The 21,188-nt window shown below is 43.2% G+C and overlaps 1 protein-coding gene across 1 annotated transcript in view; it reads right to left on the minus strand.

Annotated features, from left to right (window-relative positions):
* LRRTM4 (leucine rich repeat transmembrane neuronal 4) overlaps positions 1–14,910 on the minus strand; it is an 882,974-nt gene extending 868,064 nt beyond the window's left edge. Inside the window, exon 1 of the mRNA XM_074981699.1 lies at positions 14,832–14,910. The gene's annotated coding sequence lies outside the window, so the exon portion shown is untranslated. The remainder of the gene's footprint in view (positions 1–14,831) is intronic.
* Positions 14,911–21,188: the final 6,278 nt, after the last annotated feature.

Raw genomic sequence — 21,188 nt, forward strand, 5'->3', positions numbered from 1 at the left:
AGATGCCCCCAGTTGCGCTACAAAGATGTCTGCAAGAGAGACCTCAGAGAGGTAGACATCAAGCTGGCAACTGGGAAGAACTAGCAGACAACTGCAGCAGATGGAGGCAGCGGTTACACAAGGGCCTTCAGAAGGGCGAGATGAAGATCAGACAGCTAGCAGAGGAGAAGCAAGAGCACAGAAAGCACAATAAGGACTTGCCAGACACCCACCACATCTGCAAGAGATGCAACAAGGACTGTCACTCTCGTGTGGGTCTTCATAGTTACAATAGACGCTGTAAATGAAGTCCTCAATTGAAACTTTAAAGGGCGCGATCCATAGTCTATGCAGACTGAAGGATGCCTACTGAAGAGATAGGTATCTGCTGAAGAGTACCATCTACTGGCAGCTCAAATACATTGTCATGCTTTCAAATTACAAGATTCAGGACAATATCAGAGAAGTAGCCGTGTTAGTCTGTAGCTTTGAGAACAACAAGTCCTGTGGCACCTTATAGGCTCACAGACGCTTTGGAGCATAAGCTTTCGAGGTCAAAGACCTGCTTCATCAGATGCATGACTGGGGGGTTGGTTTCAGAGGGGTATTTAAAGAGTGGGGTCCCAGGAAAAGAGAGGGCCAGAACTGACAAGGTCTATTCAGCAAGGTGGAAATGGCCCATTATCAATAGTACGTATCAAAAGAGGAAAAAACAAGTCAGGTCAGACAGTGGGGATGTGGCCCATTGTCAGAGTCTAATGTGGAGATGTTAACACCCAGCACAGAGAAGCTGCTTTGGTAAGGGGCCAGCCCCTCCCAGTCTCTGTTCAATCCTTGGTTGTTTTTTCCTCTATTGATACATACTACTGATAATAGGGCATTTCTGCCTTGAGTGACTAGATCCTGTCAGTCTTACTGGGACCCCACTCTTTAAATACCCCTCTTAACCCCCGCCATGTATCTGATGAGTCAGGTGTTTGCCCACAAAAGTTTATTCTCCAACATGTCTGTTAGTCTATAAGGTGCCACAAGACTTGTTGTTGTTCTTGAAGATTCAGGAAAGCTGATTTGGCTTCTCTCTTCAAGTGGCTGCAAAGGACTTCAGTGCTTGAGCTAGTTAGCAGAAATGGGTGGGTTCTTGAAAAAAATTATACTGTATGGAAACAGCACAACCCCCACAGGAGATGCAGTTTGGGTGCCTCTGCTCCCATTCTTCTCTTTAGCATGTGGGGATGTTGCACCATGAGTGTCCCTGACCATGATGAAACACGGGAGATGTAGACTACATAGGGTGGCCACTTCATTGAGAATAGAATGAGGTGGAAACTGCAGTGGCAAACCAAAATGGAAAGGCTACAACTTTTGGCTACAATATTTTGCTTTTCATCTGAAAATCAAACACGAAACAAATAGTGGAAATTTTTAGATTCGTTTCTTCAGAAAAAGTATCTAATTATTAAAAAACCGTTTTCCCATTGAAAAACTGTTTTGATGGAAAATTTACAACTAGTCCTACTTAGCACCTCTGGAAATTAGGTGCCAAAACTTTTTCAAAATGATACAGTGAAATTGTTGTGCTCTTATATTTAGAACATATGGCAACTTACACATCTTCTGAACCAAATAAGGTATCACGCTATTTAGAAGTCAGGCAATTTTTAGGTTATCACAGTTTCAGTATATTATATTCCACAGCAGATAAAACATCTCAAAGGATGTTTAATTACTCTTGTCAAATGTTGTACGTATTGGACATACTAGGATTGAATTATGTATGCAGTCTCTCCTCAGCTACCTTTCATCTCTTCCTTTTATTTTCTCCTTGGGAGGTGATTGTTTCCTGAACTGTGAAGGGCCTTTTAACTTTATTTAAAAAAAAAAAAAACAACTGGAACACTTGCATAGCCATTATGCCACATGCTAGGTCTGGGATGACCTACTAGGTGCTTGGAACTTAAAGCAATGGAGAGCCCTATGCAACACATATATTTCCTCTATTCATTTCCTGTGATACATGAAGGCTTCTTTTACCTACATCCATCTGCCATCCCAGGTTTTAATTGCTGCTTACTGTCACACACTGTGCTTTCTAATTTCCAGAGAAGTTCTACTCTAGTGGAACTGTACAAAGTGCTGAAATGGTTTCGGCTGATGAGCAATGTAGTAAGTGGCCGGAATGTATAATAGATCCCCTGGGGGGTGGGTAGGGGGGACAAAAACAAACACCACCTTTTACAGTGTTAGCACTGTGTTCCTAAACTACTTTGACCTACTTTTGTCTGAGCTGAAGGTATCTTTGATTTAAAATCAGCAGAGGACATTGTCTTAATGAAGCTTTAGTTATATACAACCTCATCTGGAGTAATACAGCTGAGCTAGGCATTTTTAATTTAATTGTAATCATATTATTTATATACAGGGCCCTACCAAATTCACCACGAAATTAAGTAAGTGAAGTGTGTCACAGACCACGAAATCTAGTCGTCTTATACTTTTATCCTGTTCTTTATAGCTATCACTGGGGAGACCAGCATCTATCACATGGGGCCCTGACCCAAAACAGAATTTCTGGAAGGAGGAGGGCCAAATGTTATTTTAGAAGCTTTGTGGTATTGCTTCCCTTATTTCTGCTCAGCTACTCGTGATGGGTGATCTGCCCTCCACTGGAGAACAGCACCTGCTGGCTGGGAACCCAGCTCCAAGGACAGTGCGCTGCCAACAGAGGCACAGAAAGAAGTGTACAACAGTACCTCAGCTCCCCCTTACAATAAACCTGCAATCGCCACCAACTCCCTCCTGGGTCAGGACCCTGCAATTACACCACCATGACAGTTCTGATTTAAATTGCTGAAATAATGCACTTTACAATTTTTAAAACTTTCTGACCATGAAATTGATCAAAATGGACCAGGAATTTGGTAGGGCCCTATTATATAGGACCTGATTCTACCCACTTTTTGTACTGGTTAGACAATGCAAAGGAGACACCAGCCATGTTCTCCAGTGTATAAGCCAAGATTCTCAGTAACGACTAATTTTTTTTTTTGGTGACTCTGTCAGGGTGTGGCTTACCACACCATCTCCTCCTGGTGGCTGTGCTGGGAATTAGCCTTGCTAGGCAGTGCACCCTCTTCTGGGGAGGTCTCAGGGCTGTAATATTTCTTCCTCAACCTGTTTCCTTTCAAGGCCTGCAGTAGCCTCTTCAGGACACAGCCCTCTGACTGAGTCAGACTCAGTGCTCCCCCCTTACAGGGGACAGTACTGCAGTCTGATATGCCAACTCCTTCCTCAGCATTGAATGGGGAGGCAGGGTGGCCCAGGACTGCCCACAACTCTGGGTACTGGCCCAGGGACCGCATAGATAGATGGCAGCAACATGCTGTACTCCCTCCAACCTTTCCATATTTTATCCTCAGCCACTCCCCCATGGCCCTAGCATCATCTTCAACCCGTACTTCAAGTTTCAGGATACTACTCTTAACAGCCAGTCAGGAGCCCCACTGTTCTTCTTATCTGGGCTGCCCATTCATGATTGGGTAGTCCTCACAGCACTTCTACTATTAGGTGCTTTCTGCACTGCCTCCCCAGGGATCGATAAACCCCTTACTGTCCATTGCAGGGCACACACCCCACCACACTGCCCAAATTGAGACACACCTTAAAAAGGGGTCTTAGCTTCAGAAAAGAGAATGTGCAGTATTTTATTGAAGTATGAAACTCATTTATGGTGTCTCATGTTGGGTCCCTGAAAATCACGAGTTATATTTGAAAGCTTTGACCAGAAGTTGTGAGCAAAAGTTCGGATAACCTAGCCTGACATAGTAGAATCAGACAGAATTTCACCCATTGATAAAGAAGCCACCTTCTGCAGGTAAGTGCTCAGCTAACCATGGCATTCAGAACCTCAGAATGGTAACATTAATCTCTCAATCTCTCTTCCCCTATATATGAGCTGGAGGAAATACACAATATAATAAAGAATTACTTACAAAAATGAAAAATGTGCCAAAGACGCTAACAAGAGGAACATGTAAAACATGGAAAGGTGACTCAAAAGCACACAAAATGCTACTCTTCCTGTGCTAATACCTAGTTCAATCAGATTTCTGAAAGAAAGCAGGTTACCTCAATATTATTAAAACATTAATTTTGAGAGGGAAAGAGGATAGCAAGAGAACAAATGTTAATTTCTTGGGCTGAGCACAACACATCCAAGAATCATGCACAACTGTAATCTGGCTTCAAATATGTAAAAAGAAATGTGAATTCTCCTTGTATGTAATGCCATTTCTCTCTGATTGCATTTTCTCTCTCAACTATGCCCAGATGTCAAATCCAATAAGAACATTAATTATGTCTGATTTCTTTTATGTTCTAGTTTTATTAAACCCTTGGCAGGCATGACTCTAGTACAAGTGCCAGAAAGCACCTTTGAGTACGGAAATACAATCCCCACAGACACACACTCACCCCGCTGCACAAACAACAATATCAAAGGTCTGCTTAGGATTGCAATGAAAGGGGTAACACACATTTCCAATTAAGGAGGCCTGTCTTGGGATATCACAATGCAAGATTTTCAGAAGTAAATTTTGGAAGCCTCCATCTTCTAGAAAAGGTTTCCGAGATGCCAATGGGATATCATTTGTATGGAGTGCAGAGAGGACTACTGCTGTACGTCAAAGGGGTGCTGTGAAGATAGATTCTTGGAAAACTCTTAGGAGCTCAGATATTATAGTAAGGTGGGGAAGGGGTGAACTAAGAAGGTACTGTCTACACCAGTGTAGTGTTATCCCTCTGCCTCCTTTTAGGTTCAGGCCTCCTCCTCCATACTGACCTCAAATTTGGCTGCTGAGGTTCTTGCACAGAAAGAAGAAGGATGGACAACCTGAAATCTATGTATTGCTTTGGTGCTGGGGTAAACCCTGTACAGGTGAGTGAGTAAAATACTTGATGATAGCAATCATCTTTTTCTCTCTGCTGTTGGAGAAGTTAGTGACATTGCCAGCCTCTCTTTTGTTCCATCTTCTCACCAGTGTTTCTTTTGCTGCATATCAGATTGATTCAAGAGCACTTATTTAAAAAAAAAAAAGCCCCAGAGCACACAGAATTACTTTTATGAGTGACAGGAAAATAACATTATTACCTGCTACGCATGTGTGACTGCACACAAGGAACCCTGCAAAACAGATTGGGGTCGGGGGAACATTCTTCCCTGATCTGCCCTTGTAACATGCTGTGGGTTATCATGCAACTGAGGCAAGCAATGTTCAGAACAGGCTAATGAGGTGAGGCACTGAACTCCCATGGAAATTAAATGGGAGGTAGGCACTTATCCCTCTTGGAATGCTTGGGAAAAATCCCATCAGTTAACAATAAATATTCATACAACTTTTTATTATATGGTATGTACAGTTCAAAATTATATGTTGAGAGAGAGAGAGAAAATTAATGTAATATTAATATGTAGGGTAATGCCTTGCTCTTATTTAGCATTTTCATCAATTGACATCAAAGCACGTTACAAGAGGGCAGTAATTCATCATCCCCCATTTCACAGATGGGGAAACTAAGGCATGGTGTAAGGAATTGACTTTTCCCAGGCCACTTCTCCCATACCTGAGGTCATTATACTATCCCCTAGTCCATACTACCTACCAAATGTATACATGGTAACCTATGGAGTTGTTCTGGATCCTTTTCCCCTTTCATGTCTTACATGAAACAAAAGTGGGATTTAGGTGGAAGATGGATTGCCAAGAAAAACCCAAAACCTTCTGATGCAAGTAGACAACTTCTAAGACAGTTTCCACTTAAGTGAAAAACACAAAACAAAACCCTATTGTTCCATAAAAAACTGAGGAAAACTTTGAACCAGCTCTCCTATTCATATGTACATACACAAACTGTACATAACACAATCGCGTGCTCATTTCTCTTAGTACCTCACAGTATTGCTGGTATAAGCAATAAGGAGGGTTTTTTTGGCTCTTGTAACCTTCCTCCTTCAAGAACTGCTATGAGAATACTCTGTGGAGTCTCTCAGGAGGCACACATGCTTCCTCTCAGAACTCCTAATTCATTTTTAAAACTATTCTAGAATATCTATCAAAACTCACAAGGACTTGCTGAACTGGGAAAAAAGTTGTTTCTGGGAACAGCTTATTACTTCAAAGACTTAAGAAGTTGCTATAGTTTTCTTGTTTTGAGGTCAAGGTATCTGAAGTTCAGACTTAAATGACAACTAATCATGAGCTATCTGTCATGTTATCAGTATAATGAAACAGTTGCCATCCAATCAATTACATATATTTATTACTACTACTCTTCGTTAGCTGTGAGAGGCCCTAGCTGAGATTAACCCTCACCCCAAGGAATTTACAATTTAAAACCAGGAGGTAAATAAAGGAAAAGTTACCAGCATATATGTGTCTTCCATGGCTGGCACTTCATATTGGGGAGGTGGTGGGGAGAGAATCCTTGCATGAAGGAAGCACATGAAATGATAGCACAGAAGCCAGCAAATGGACCTTAGTTCTGGAATACCCTTCAAAATGGAGACTTGGATCATTTTTGCTCAGCAGTTTACTTGGGATTGATTCCAAGTGAGCTTTGGCCAGTTTTAAGCCAATCTTGTGCTGTCTTATGGGTATGCCTGAAAGGAAGCCAGAAGAAAAACCTGTCTTCTCTGGTTTCTGCACAAAGACAGCTGAAGCACCAAGCAAATGACCTAAAAATCACCCAAAATCACGCAGTTGTGCGAAGCTTTACTTAGAAACTTTCTATCGTCGCTATCAAATTTGATATCTTCCTCAGTCGATGAGCTAGAAAACAGCCAACTTCAAGGAAACAATTATATCTGCTTTCATATAAAGTGCTGTACTTAAACTACTGCACAGGATCTTTTCAGGGGAAAAGGCAAAATGCCACATTTATTGGAAAAACATATAAAGCAGTCAACACTTATATGCATATGATATGCTGCACACATACACAATCACTCCATCTTGTTGCTTTTACCAACAGCTGCTCCCTCTATCTGCACTGGCCACATGAGTTAGATGAGGGGAGGTGTGGGACTGGCTTCTGCCAATCTGGATTGATGCACCAGTGCTGACAAGACAAGACACAGGGTCCCTCTGCAAGATGCCTTAGATTTATATTAGCAATGAAGGGTCCTGTGGCACCTTATAGACTAACAGAAAAGTTTTGAGCATGAGCTTTTGTGAGCACAGACTCACTTCATCAGATGCACATCAGATTTATATTGTCCTCCCTCTCATGCAGATTGACACCAGTTAGTCATCACATGCATATGCATAAACTGTGAGAGCCATCATATGCATATGCAGTTAGACATCTGTGGGCCTTTTTCTGGACAGTGTCTCATTCACCTTCACAGAGGGTGGTGCTTCCAAATTCAGGCACTTGCTGTGGTGATTCCCAAAGCATCCATATGTCCAGTCTTTTTTCAATGAGCCCACTTCACAGGTCCCACTGTTTTTCCCATTGGTCTTGGATCTGGCTTTCACCCTTCTCCAACCCTTCCAAGTACCTGGAGGTGCTTGTTTTCCCACACCTTATCCATTCACACCTCATTCACTCAACTCAACAGAGCAATCAATTAAGCAAACCAAATGGAAAAAAGGGGAGGGGGTGGCGGCATACAAAGACATTTTCTTTACCGTACTTATTTTGAGGAACTATTCTACAAGATACAAAATTTCTATGTAAAAATACTTCATCCAAAGTTTCTATGTTTGATATGAAAAGATACAAAACAGCTATATAAAAGGACTTAATCAATGATCTATAAAAGGACTTGATATGACATTAAAAACTCCTGTGAAAAAATGGTTAAGAGAGTGATGTCTCTCCAAAAGGGCTAGCCATATGGCATAACTCCTAGTCAAGCCTTCAAAATAAGGGTTAAAGCAGTCCCTAGGGCACGTACTGACACTTTGCAAAAGGAAAAATCTAACCATCAGTAACTAAGTCCCATTTTCCCTGAAGGATTTATAAAACAGCCTCTTAGTATAGTTATTTTTCAGTCCCATAAAATATAGAGAAATTATATTTCTTGCTAAATTAACTTACTCGAAAACAAAAATGCTCATTAAGAGACAGCATAAACAACTTTTCCAAGAGCAAGATCCAGAACATGAATGAATGATTATATATGTTGAACCTCTCTCATCCAGCAACATCCATAATCTGGCATGATTTTTGTTAGCCAGATGTGCACTTATCATCAGTGTGGCCGAGTTTCTTGTAGTTCCATGAGGTTTGTTTACAGCCAGGAGTCCTGGCTGTCAGTGTTCTTAGAATCATCATAGCAGCAATGAAGGGTCCTGTGGCACCTTATAGACTAACAGAAAAGTTTAGAGCATGAGCTTTCGTGAGTTAACTCACTTCTTCAGATGCTGGTCAGCTATAAGGTGCCACAGGACCCTTCGTTGCTGCTACAGATCCAGACTAACACAGCTACCCCTCTGATAGAATCATCATAGACTCCTAGGGCTAGCAGGGACCTTAGGAGTGAGTTCAGACCCCTGCCTAAGGCAGGATCAACCCCAACTAAAACATCCCTCGGGATGGAGATTCCACCACCTCTCTTGGTTACACATCCCAGTCCTTCACCACCCTACTGGTGAAATAGCTTTTCCTAATAGCCAACCTACACCACTCCTTCTGTAACTTCAGACCATTGCTCCTTGTTCTGCCATCCGTCACTACTGTGAGCAGCCTCTCTCCATCCTCTTTAGAGCCCACCTTCAGGAATTTGAAGGCTGCAATCAAATTTCCCCTCATTCTTTCCTTCTGCAAACTAAATAAGCCCAAGTCCCTCTGCCTCTCCTCATAGGTCACGTGCTCCAGCCCCTTATTATTTTGGTTACCCTCTGCTGGACCTGCTCCAATGCAATCACATCCTTTCTATACTTGCGGGGGCGGGGGGAGAATGCCAGAACTGGATGCAATACTCCCGATGTTGCCTCACCAGTGCCAAATAGAAGGGAATAATACCTTGCCTAGATTTGCTGGAGATGCTTCTCCTAATGCACCCCAATATGCAGTTAGCCTTCTTGGCTACGAAGGCACACTTGCCTCATATCCAGCGTCTCGTCCACCACAATCCTTAGGTCCTTTTCTGCTGCACTGTCACTTCGCCAGTCAGCACCCAACCCGTAATAATGCTTGGGATTCTTCCATCCCAAGTGCAGGACTTGTAGAACCTCATCAGATTTCTTTTGGCCCAATCCTCCAATTTATCTAGGTCACTCTGGATTCTATCCCTACCCTCCAGTGTATCTACCTGTCCCCCTGTATTAGTGTCATCCACTAATTTGCTGAGGGAGCAATCCCTCCCGCATCCAGATAATTAATAAAGATGTTAAACAATACTAGCCCTAGAACCAATCCTGTGCTGTTGTTTAGCTCTAATTTAGCCCTGAATGTCTTCCAAGAGCCCAGTAAGCAATGGAAGTGTTGGCAATGCTGCTAGATAATACTGACATATTTCCAGTACAGCATTATCTCTAGATCTGAGTAAGTGGGTCTGCCCCACCAGAAGCTCATCAGCTAATAAATTATTTTGTTAGTCTTTAAAATGCTACATTACTACTTTTTTTGTTTTGACCTTCCATAGTTTGGTAAATTCTCTAGTTTAGCACCTGTCAGGTCTGGAGGGTGCCAGACTAGAGAGGTTCAGAGTGAGTGAGTGTGTGTTGTATTTAACACCTTCCTTGTGAATTCAGTATCCTTTCACTGAGTTGACGAGTCTTCGGAAGGATGTTGGGGTAGCTTGTCCACTGCAACTGGGAGGTATGATTTCCAGTTTGGGCATACATACGTGCAAATAGTTTAGTGAAGACAGTGTGCTAAAAACAGCAGCATGGGCAATGGCAGAGGCTACCTGCCTGAATAAGTACCTAGGGCCTTGCATATAAAACTGTGCTCACGCCATGAGGCTGTGCTACAGCAGTTATGCTGCTAGCAAGTGAATATCTAACCACACTGAAAGTTATACCTCTTGCAGCATTGTAGGCATGCATAGCCTTACTTCACATTTCCCTTTGTTGGGGTTTTCTCTTTTGAAAATGTTCAGTTTCCTTCCATCAGGAGCAAACGTATTTGGAAAGCAAATAGCTCCTTGTTTTCTCTAATCTGACTGTAAAACCACTGCTTGGTTCATTGAGAAGGGTGCCCAAGTCTCTGTGTGCTTACAGAGCTCAGACAATAGCTTCAAAATTATCTGTGAGCTGGAAAAATGTTTTCATCCTTTCTTTGTACCTGATGATGTGAATGAGACAATTGTTATATCCATGCCTAATACCTGCACAGCTAACCAAGTCATTACATCACTCTGTGCAAGTCCTTTGTGGAGATGGGACATTGAATTTTTTTGCTCTATTTATAACTGTTATGGTCTCTTTTCCCTGCTTGCCCCAGACAATCAACTTACAGCACACCTCTAGTCAGCGGTGTATTTTGTGCCAGGGTCTCCGGCAGGGCCATACTCTGTAAAGATCCTTATATTTTGTAAGTCATCCACTTCCCCATCTACTTTCAAAACAGCCCTCATCTGTTGACCTACCCAGAATCAGCGGGACTTCAGAGAGGCAGAAACATTATCCTGGCCCTCTGCACAAGGATGAATTTCACTTGAATCAAATAGTTACTGTATTTTATTTGCCATGCTCAAGTAATAGGCTTTGGTTGGTTTTAAACCAGCAAGAGGAAGGAAAGCCCGGAGGACAGGATACCAGTTGGGGTGTGGAAAACCCTGATACAATTCCCTATTCCATCACGGACTCTCAGTGTGATCATTCTAGGGCAAAGCATGCAGGGTGGTAGGGCTGTGCTACCTCACAGGGGTACAGTGTGGATAAATACATGAAGGGTTGTAAGAAGCTGAGAAACTAAGGAAATGGAAGATATTACTAACATTGTGCTTTATTTAGCCAAGGCAGGGAAAGACTACTGGAAAAGTCCCTCAAAATATCTGAAATTCTAAAGGATTTGTAAGTCATTTTAGATATATATTGCCAAGAGGGGAGGGCAGTGTGGCTGAATGCAAAATAGCTGTGTTCTTCAGGAAAGAAAAAAAAATAAAAAAGACATTTTTATTATTCTTCCCCTTTTTTAATCCTCCATTTTTTTTATCCTTGTGCTCGTTTCCATCCTACCTACTACTGGAAGTCAACAGCATAACTCAAAGCTTTGTGAAGATATGTGTGTTCAGTAAACAAGTTAAATGTGTATGTATAATTCTTATGGAAGTAAGATTTAGTCTCTGCTGAATGGCTACACACTGCGTGTTTCTCTCTGCAGACATATACTAAAAAAAGAGGATTTAAACAAACAGGACAGAAAGTTTCCAGCAATGAATCTTATTATGGAAAAAGTAAAGGAGGGTGACTAAGCATCTTTCAAAGGATGTGTAATACATTTCCATGACAACCGTACAGGAACTGAACACAAGGACAAATAAAAAAATTTATGATGTAGATGTTTCAGAATGAAACTCTGCATAAAAACGTTAGACAGATTCTACTGTTCATGTTAATGGAACTCCTTCCAGGATAAGAGATTGGAAAGGTTGGCAGAATTTGGCAAGGTAGGAAAATAAATTCATAAAATGTCTACTTTGGTCCATCAACCACTTGGATCACAGGCATGTTCGCCATAACACGACAACGTACCCACTATGAATTTTGTGACACCCTGGACCCAAACAGTTTCAATCTAACAGCTTTGCAGAGCTGACCCAAAGGGTAGGGGCGTGAAAGGGGCACTTTGTACCAGGCTGTTCATTGGAGAAGGCGTTTAAGTCCCATGGCATTGTGATCCAAGGCCCAGGGCTGCAGCACTGTTCACTGAAATTTGGTCCTGTGGGCCACAGCCAAGTTGTGCTGCAAGCCAAGTTGCAATGGCCAGAAGTGGGAGTTGAGAACACTAGCACAAGACAGGAGCTTCTGCCATTGCAATGTGAGATCCAACCCTGACCCCACACCACAGCATCTGCCCACCATTTCCTCTCCCCCACAGCATCCTCTTTGCAGAAATTTACTTGGAAAGATGGAGGACTTCCATTTCAGATTTTGCTCCAACTTCCCTGACCGTTTGGTATAGCTATTTGCCATAGTGCAACCACTACTCTTTCTGTGTTGAGCAGAAGTCTCACCTTCTTGACCTAATCCTGCAGACCGAGAGTGAACTCACCACAGAGGCACAGAAATTCTCTTTTCCTACTAAGAAGTTGTGCACCCACTTCTTGTCCCACGTCTATAGAAGCAACTCAATCCCACCAATCATTAGGTATAGCCCAAATATTGAAGTGGGCTCCACCAATCCAACAACATTGATAATCCTCCTTTCATCCTGGGTGGGAAAGTAGGAGGAAACGACAGGATCAATGAAGGAACAGGTCATAAATTACTCGTCCCAGTCATCTGTTCAGTTATGACCAAAAAACCTCAATAGTTGTGCCCCAGATTCCTCCTGACTACTTTGCTTGGTGAGCAAGGTGTGAGAGGAACATGCATTCTGACCTCCACCAGAAGAAAGTGCCCAGTTAAAGGCCATGCAACTGGTGCTTTATAGCCATTTCTTGTGGAATTATGGAAGTTACCAAGAGGATAAGCAAGAGTTTGATTTCTTGCATCTCATTTCTCCTGAGTTTGCCTGTCTTTCAAAAAGGTGTCAATCTTCCAGAAGCCTCTGTTTCAGGCAGCTTTGCCAGCAGCAGAGATGTGTGTACAGAGATCAGAGTGTACGTAACAATATGGCAACTTGTGGGCCAATGCAAGCTGAAACAACCTGGCTTACTGTTAGTGCACTGTACCATTACATCTTGATAACAGTGTTATGCCATCAGCCAAAGGCACAGTGATCAAAGTCCTTTGATGCACAGTGGATGGCATGCATCAAGCATGATGCAAATGGAAAACATAAGCCCAACAACACATGCTAAATATAAGAGGTTTAAATTAGCTGTTACCATTCAATGGGTAGTTGTGAAGATGGTTGGGGATGGAAACCCCTGGGTGTTTCCAGCCAGATGCTATGATAGGAACATGGGGTGGCTCACTTAATAACTGCCCCGTTCTATTCCCTCTGTCTGACACATCTGGTACTGGAAGTCAGGATATTGGGCTAGACCCAGTATGGTCATACTTACGTTCTTATAAGGATAGCCCTTCGCTACATATTATATTTAGAAGCTGTTATCTTCATGAATAGTGTTCATGCATCTGTACCAAAAGCACTTAGCACTCTAACAGCTACTGCACACATATTACTTGTTTAAAGGCAATTCTTTGCAGTTTGTAATCTCTTCTCTTTCTGTATATTCTTGTTTTCCAAAAACATGCGTGTTAACACCTTACCAGAGTGAATTGTGCCTCGGCATGGTCTTTGATACTGTCTGTGTGTATATTAAAAAGATAATAAGAACTGTAGCCATTGCGTCTGGGGACTCACTCAGGCTCACATATTTCTTTTTTCACCTCTTGATTTAACAACTGATAGCAGGCCCACCAAGAGTGTTAAAATGGAGCATTATTAGTATTACATCTTATATTAAGTTTGCAGAAGGAGATATTTCTTCTTTGATTTTCCACAAGACTACTGTCTAAAAACAGAGCAGCAGGTCTCTTGCTAAATTAGGACTAGATTCTTCTACTGTTATTCACATTCAGTGGTGCTTAACCTAGGGAGTACTCTTGTTTATTTTAATGGGACTACTTGAAGAGTACTCAACAGCTGAATGCTGGGGTAGAAGAAAGAGCCTTAAGTTTGTATGATCTGGCAGTCAAGATTAGTAAAAGGTCAGACATTGCTGGAGGAGTATTTGGAGTTTGTATGTTGCCTAGCTTATTGGTGGTGGGTTACATATGTACAGAACTGAAGAACTTGTACGGAGATGTGCTTTTTTCATTTTTCTAGTTTTTCTATTAAGCTAAACAAACCATTAAGTAGCCACTTGAACCATCAAACTTATTCAATGTGAAAGCAAACTGAAAGTTTACAGACTCCATGTGTCTGCCTGAATTACTAGTCCTTACCCACAGAGTAGGTCCAACCCGTTCTCCCACAGAAATCCACAAAAGAGGCTACTCAAAACAAACTTCCCTCATTTCCGGTCAAAATTGAACTATATGGAATCTTTAATTGAAATTTAAGAAGCTAAACAAGATCAACCAGCTCTAAAGTCAAGAACAGTGAAGAGGGCTCTATTAGCTCATGTAGGAAGTTTATACTATCTAAAGCCCAAAGGACAGCAAGTTTCAATCCCCACTGGGCCATGTCAGCCTTCTTAAAGTCAATAAAGAACCGATTAATAAATGATTGTATCGGATGAAATGTGACTGTTTTAGATAGCAATCGAACTCACTGTGGCGCTCACTCAGTGTTCACGGTTGGTCCATGCCAACCTCATGGCACAAGTTTCCCTTCAGTAGAGAGCAAGAAAACAAGTTCATCATAGTCACTGTGAACTGAACCAGTGCTCATTGGAGTCCATGGAATGACACAGGCTCACTAAAGCAAGCTTTGGGCCATGGACTGAAAAAAAAAAGATGCCTTTTCAGTGTTTTCAAACTCAGGCTTAAAAAAGGCACCTCTGCTAGTGCACTTTCACATCTTAAGACAGTTTTCACCAGCATAACCCTCTCATTACTTTACGCACCACAGTGTTTAAACATACAAATTTTGTTGATAGTGTGTCACTTCAATTAGTCCACTGGTTGATTTTGCATAATTACAATAGTTTGTCCTGTGCTTGTTCTTCCTAATTTGCAGTGTCAAGTCTTTAAATTAGATTGATTCATAAGAACGTTTGTGCACATTACCTTGTTTCCAGAAATTGGAACTGGAGCGCTCCTTCATCTGCTTGATCATTCACTGTGTTGCATATGCTCTCCTCCTGTTTTTCCCCCATCATCCTGGGTGATAAAGAGAGAAAGCATTGATGAGATTCAAGTGTGGGCTTTTCTAAGACAAGGTGTTCACAAATTGTTGCCGGGGCACTTTGGATAGGCTGAATTTTAGAGCAGTCAATCCTTATTTTTAAAAAGTGATTAGTATTGTGTTAAGTGTCAGAGAGGTAGCCGTGTTAGTCTGTATCTTCGAAAACAACAAGAAGTCCTGGGGCACCTTATAGACTAATAGATATTTTGGAGCATAAACTTTTGTAGGCAAAGACCTGCTTTGTCAGGTGCATGAGTTGGAGGGATTGGGGGTTAAGACGAGTATTTAAAAATGGGGAGTGGGGAGTCTCAGTAAAGGAGAGGGACAGAGCTGACAAGGTCTATTCATCAGGGTGGAAATGGCCCATTATTGGTACTACACATCAAGAGAGGAGAAAACAAGTCAGATCGCTCAGGAGGGATGCGGCCCATTGTCAGATTCTAATCTGGAGGTGTGAAAATCAAGAGCAGAGAAACTGCTTTTGTAATAGCCCAACCACTCCCAGTCCTTGTTTAATCCTTGGTTGATGGAGTCAAATTTGCAAGTAAATTGCAGCTCAGAGCTTTCTCTATTTTTTTTTTTTGAAATTTTGAGCTTATCCCATAACCTCAGCCGTGCAGAATGCAACACCATCAACAGCCTCAGAAACAACTCTGACATTGTCATCCAAGAGGCTGACAAGAGAGGCGCTGTTGTCATCATGAATAGGACAGACTACCAAAAGGAGGCTGCCAGGCAACTCTCCAATACCACATTCTACAAGCCACTGTCCCACAATCCCACTGAGGAACAGACAAAGAAACTACAGCATCTGCTCAAGAACCTCCCTATAAAAACACAGGAACATATCCACACAGACACACCCCTCGAACCCAAACCAGGTTTATTCTACCTTCTACCCAAGATCCATAAACCTGGGAATCCTGGATGCCCCATCATCTCAGGCATTGGCACCCTCACCACAGGATTGTCTGGATACATGGACTCTCTACTCAGACCCTATGCTACCAGCACCCCCAGCTTTCTTTGCGATACCACCGACTTCCTCAGGAAACTACAATCCGTTGGTGATTCCTGAAAACACCATCCTGGCCACCATGGATGTAGAGGCCCTTTACACCAATATCCCACATGAAGATCGACTTGAAGCTGTTAGGAACATTATCCCTGATGAGACCAAGGCACAAATGGTGGCAGAGCTTTATGACTTTGTCCTCACCCACAACTATTTCAGATTTGAGGACAATCTATACCTTCAAATCAGTGACAGTGTGATGGGCACCCGCATGGCCCCACAGTATGCCAACATTTTTATGGCTAACCTGGAACAATGCTTCCTCAGTTCTCGTTCCCTAGTGCCCCTCCTCTACCTGCACTATACTGATGACATCTTCATCATATGGATCCATGGGAAGGAGGCTCTTCAAGAGTTCCACTGTGATTTCAACAGTTTCCACCCCATCATGAACCTTAGCCTGGACCCGCCCAACACAAGAGATCCACTTCCTGGACACTACTGTGCAAGTAAGTGACGGTCACATAAATACCACCCTATACCAAAAACCCACCAACCGCTATGCTTATCTACACGCCTCCAGCTTCCATCCAGGGCATACTACATGATCCATTGTTTGCAGCCAGGCACCAACGTACAACCGCATTTGCTCCAATCCCTCAGACAAACATCTACAAGACCTTTTCCAAACTTTCCTGAAACTACAATACCCACCTAAGGAAGTGAGGAAACAGACTGACAGAGCCAGACGGGTACCCAGAAGCCACCTGCTACAAGACAGGCCTCACAAGGAAAACATGAGACCATCACTGACCATCACATACAGTCCCCAGCTAAAGCCTCTCCAGTGCATCATCAGTGATCTGCAATCCATACTGGACAATGATCCTTCACTCTCACAGACCTTGGGAGGCAGGCCTGTCCTCGTCTACAGACAGCCTGCCAGCCTTAAACAAATCCTCACCAGCAAGTATAGACCACAACAAAGAAACTCTAACCATGGAACCAATCCCTGCAACAAACCTCGCTGCCAACTCTGCTCACATACCTACACCAGCGATATCACCACAGGACCAAACATCAACCACACCATCAGGGGCTCTTTCACCTCCACATTTACTAATATAATATATGCCATCATGTGCCACCTGCAATTTACATTGGCCAAACTGGACAGCCTCTATGTAAAAGAATAAATGGACATAAATCAGACACCAGGAATGGTAACACACAAAAACCTGCAGAGGAACACTTCAGTCTCCCGGGGCACTCAGTAAAAGTCTTAAAAGTAGCAGTCCTCCAACAAAAAAATTGTCAAAAATCAAATAGTAGTAGGCATCCTTCAGTCTGCATAGACTATGGATCGCACCCTTTAAAATTTCAATTGAGGACTTCATTTACAGCGTCTATTGTGACTATAAAGACCCACACGAGAGTGACAGTCCTTGCTGCATCCCTTGCAGATGTAGTGGGTGTCTGGCAAGTCCTTATTGTGCTTTCTGTGCGCTCGCTTCTCCTCTGCTAGCTGTCTGATCTGCAACTCGCCCTTCTGAAGGCCCTTGTGTAACCCCTGCCTCCATCTGCTGCCGTCATCTGCTAGATCTTCCCAGTTGTCCAGCTCGATGTCTACCTCTCTGAGGTCTCTCTTGCAGACATCTTTTTAATGCAACTGGGTGCGTCCGGGAGGTCTTTTGCCAGAGGCTAGCTCACCATACAGGATGTCTTTTGGAATCCTTCCATCGTTCATCCTGTGGACATGGCCAAGCCAGCGGAGTCGATGCTGCCTGAGGAGGGTGTGCATGGTTGGGATTCCAGCTTGCTCGAGGACGGCGGTGTTGGGCACTCTGTCCTTCCATGATATTCCAAGGATGTGCCTGAGGCAGCGCAAGTGGAAGACGTTCAGCCTCTTTTCCTGGCGGGCATACAGGGTCCAAGTCTCGCTGCCATAAAGGAGGGTGCCGAGGATGCAGGATCTGTAGACTTGCCTTTTGGTGTGAGTGTACAGCTTGTTGTTGTTCCACACTCTCTTGCTGAGTCTGGACAGAGTTGTGGCCGCTTTTCCGATCCTCCTATTTAGCTCAGTGACCAACAACAGGGTGTTAGTGATGGTGGACCCGAGGTAAACGAACTCATGGACGACCTCTAACTTATAGTTGTCAATGCTGATTGATGGGGATTCAGCAACACCCTGACCGGTTACGTTCGTCTTCTTTAGGCTGATGGTAAGCCCAAAGTCCTTGCACGCTTTGGAGAACTGATCCAGCAGTTTTTGAAGCTGGTCTTCTGTGTGAGACACTACAGCAGCATCGTCTGCGAACAGCATGTCTCTGATGAGGACTTCTCGCACCTTAGACTTCACTTTCAGCCTTGCAATGTTAAACAGTTTCCCATCAGATCTTGTGTGCAGCAAGATGCCCTCTGTTGAAGATCCAAAGGCATGCTTCAGGAGGAGTGCGAAGAAGATCCCGAACAATGTCGGAGCAAGCACGCATCCTTGTTTGACGCCGCTCCTGATTCTGAAAGCATCCGATAATGCGCCGTCATATTGGATGGTTCCTCTCATGTTTTCGTGGAACGACTGGATCATCTTCAGTAACCGTGGAGGACAGCCTATCTTGTGGAGCAGTTTGAACAGACCATCCCTGCTGACCAAGTCAAAAGCCTTGGTCAAGTCGATGAAGGATGACGCGAGCGAACAGTTTACCAGTGACGCTTAGGAGGGAGATTCCAGGGCAGTTGTTGCAGTCGCTTCTGTCTCCTTTGTTCTTATACAACGTTACAATGTTAGCGTCACGCATATCCTGTGGAACCTCACCCTATTTCCAGCACAGGCACAGTAGCTCATGCAGGGGTTCCAGGCGTGTGTCCGCGGCACATTTGATTACCTCTGGTGGTATACCATCCTGACCAGGGGCCTTTCCAGCTGCAATGCTGTCGATGGCTGTCTTCAGTTCATCCACAGTCGGCTCTTGGTCCAGTTTGTCCATTACTGGTAGGAGCTCGACGGCATCGAGGGCTGCGTCAACCACAATGTTCTTGCGTGAGTACAGCTCGGAGTAGTGCTCAACCCAGTGCTCCATCTGTTTGGGTTTGTCAGCGATGACTTCACCAGAGCTGCAATTCATTTGCAAATTTGACTCCGTTAACCAAGGATTGAACAGAGACTGGGACTGGGTGGCCCCTTACAAAAGCCGTTTCTCTGCTCTTGATGTTCACACCTCCACATTAGAATCTGACAATGGGCCACATCCTCCTATGTTTTCTTCTTAACTCTGCCAATGCTTGACATGCTGGGCTATTTACTTAAGCTCTCTGTATCTCAGTGAAGTCAACTGTAAAATGATTAATTTACATTTATAATTATGCACCAACTTTCATCAGAGGATCACAAACTGACTAACATGTTATTATTAATAATAGTTCCAAACACCAGAGTTCCTGGTAATGTCTGTAGTATATTCAAGACCACCACTGTAGAACAGACAATACCCTGTGCTGCAAATGCTATCTTGTATTGCATTTATTACACAGGTAACTACTTAAAAGCAGAAGCCACAAATGCCTCAATGCCTGATTTTCCATTGCCCTGGACCTTTTATAATTATTATAACTGCATAAAATGGGTATAAAACATTACCCAATCAGAATGGCAGTTTTCTGCATTCACTTTGTACTAGTAAATTTCTAGACAAGGCACAGATCAGCCAAGAATTAGGTCCCCAGGGATTAGTGCTGAAATTAGTACTATTATAAATGCCCCATACGTTACCATTGATGTATGCACACTCTGAAAAATTGTAAAAACTTTTCTAATTGAATTATGTTTTGCAAACCAGACTTGGCTGAAAAACAGAATTTTCTGTTCTGCTGAAAATTGAGGTTTAAGGAAGAAAATCATCCTGAGTCAGGACAAGAAGTTAAAGCCTTTAACATTTAATGGGAAAATTCCAAAAGCGAAAAACATATCTTTGCAAAATCACTTTGTTGGTAACCAAAATATGATGACTTGACTAAGATCGAGATTTTGCCTTTGCTAATAGCTTTGTAGAAAGAGACAGTGTGCAGCTCTTTCATTCCACTAACACCACAGGGACAGACCTATGCTATGGTTGCATAACACCAGAAAATCAGGCTCAGGATGTTCTAACTGTAGCTGCATTAGACTACAGGAGAGAAGCAGCAATGTCTATAAAACTATAATTTCATTGAAAAGTTCTGATATCAGAAAAAGGCTTCAGTGACTTTTTTGGAGCTGGTTGTTAAAGATCCAATTACTAGCTGGGCATGGAGTCTTCAGAAAGAGATCAACACCATGCTCTATTCTATATACTGTATTTTATTATATGTACATATTACTGTATCTGCCTACAAAATCTCATGAGCTAGCAGGCTGTTTATACAATATGTTGCTTGGACATGTGCCCTATGGCATAGGTCCTACGTAAACAGCATTTTACCACTAGCATCTCATCTGACATAACACTGCAATTGCCAGCTCATTACCAATCAATCTCATCCCCACAACAGAAGAGTGCACGTGCTACTGCCCCCTGCTATCTTACATCCCATCATATCCCTTTGCATTGAGGAGCCCTAGGGTTCAAATCAAAGAGTTTCTGTTACTCTTTGCTATGCTTTTCAACCATCATGGCAGAATGCGGCTAAACTCTAAGATTTAATGCCAACTGTGAATAACAGGGACTGGGGGATAAAGGCATGACCGGATTTACACCTTATGCTAGGTGTAACTTTCTATGGCACAAAACCAAACAACCCTGCCCTGCTCTTTAACCAAGGCTCCATCCTTAGGTGCCATCCCACCTCCTTCCATCACTTGGTCTGCAACACTCTCCTCACCGTCTCCGGACTGGGGCCAGGGTGGGTGATGTGTGTATGTGGGGGACAGATTCTGGGCTGGGGTGTGGGCTCCAGAAGGAGAGCATCAGGAGAGGGCTCCAGAGGGGTGGAGAGGGTTGAAGTGCAGGGAGATGAGGACTCTGGAATGGGGCCAGGGATGAGGGGCTTGGGATGCAGGAAGGGGCTTTACGACTGGTCAGCATTCGGGCAGGCAGGGAGTTCCTTGGGGGAGGGAGGAATTTGTGGTTTCTCTGGGTGTAGGAGGGAATTCTGTCCCGACCAAAGGATAGCGGAAGGGGAGCCCTTGACCTCTGCTCTGAGACTCTGAATTTCTGTTCTTGGCTCTGCCTTTGCATCTGTCTAGGCA

This window comes from Carettochelys insculpta, chromosome 31 (genome assembly GCF_033958435.1).
Source record: "Carettochelys insculpta isolate YL-2023 chromosome 31, ASM3395843v1, whole genome shotgun sequence".
In the NCBI taxonomy this organism is placed as follows: Eukaryota; Metazoa; Chordata; order Testudines; family Carettochelyidae; genus Carettochelys; species Carettochelys insculpta.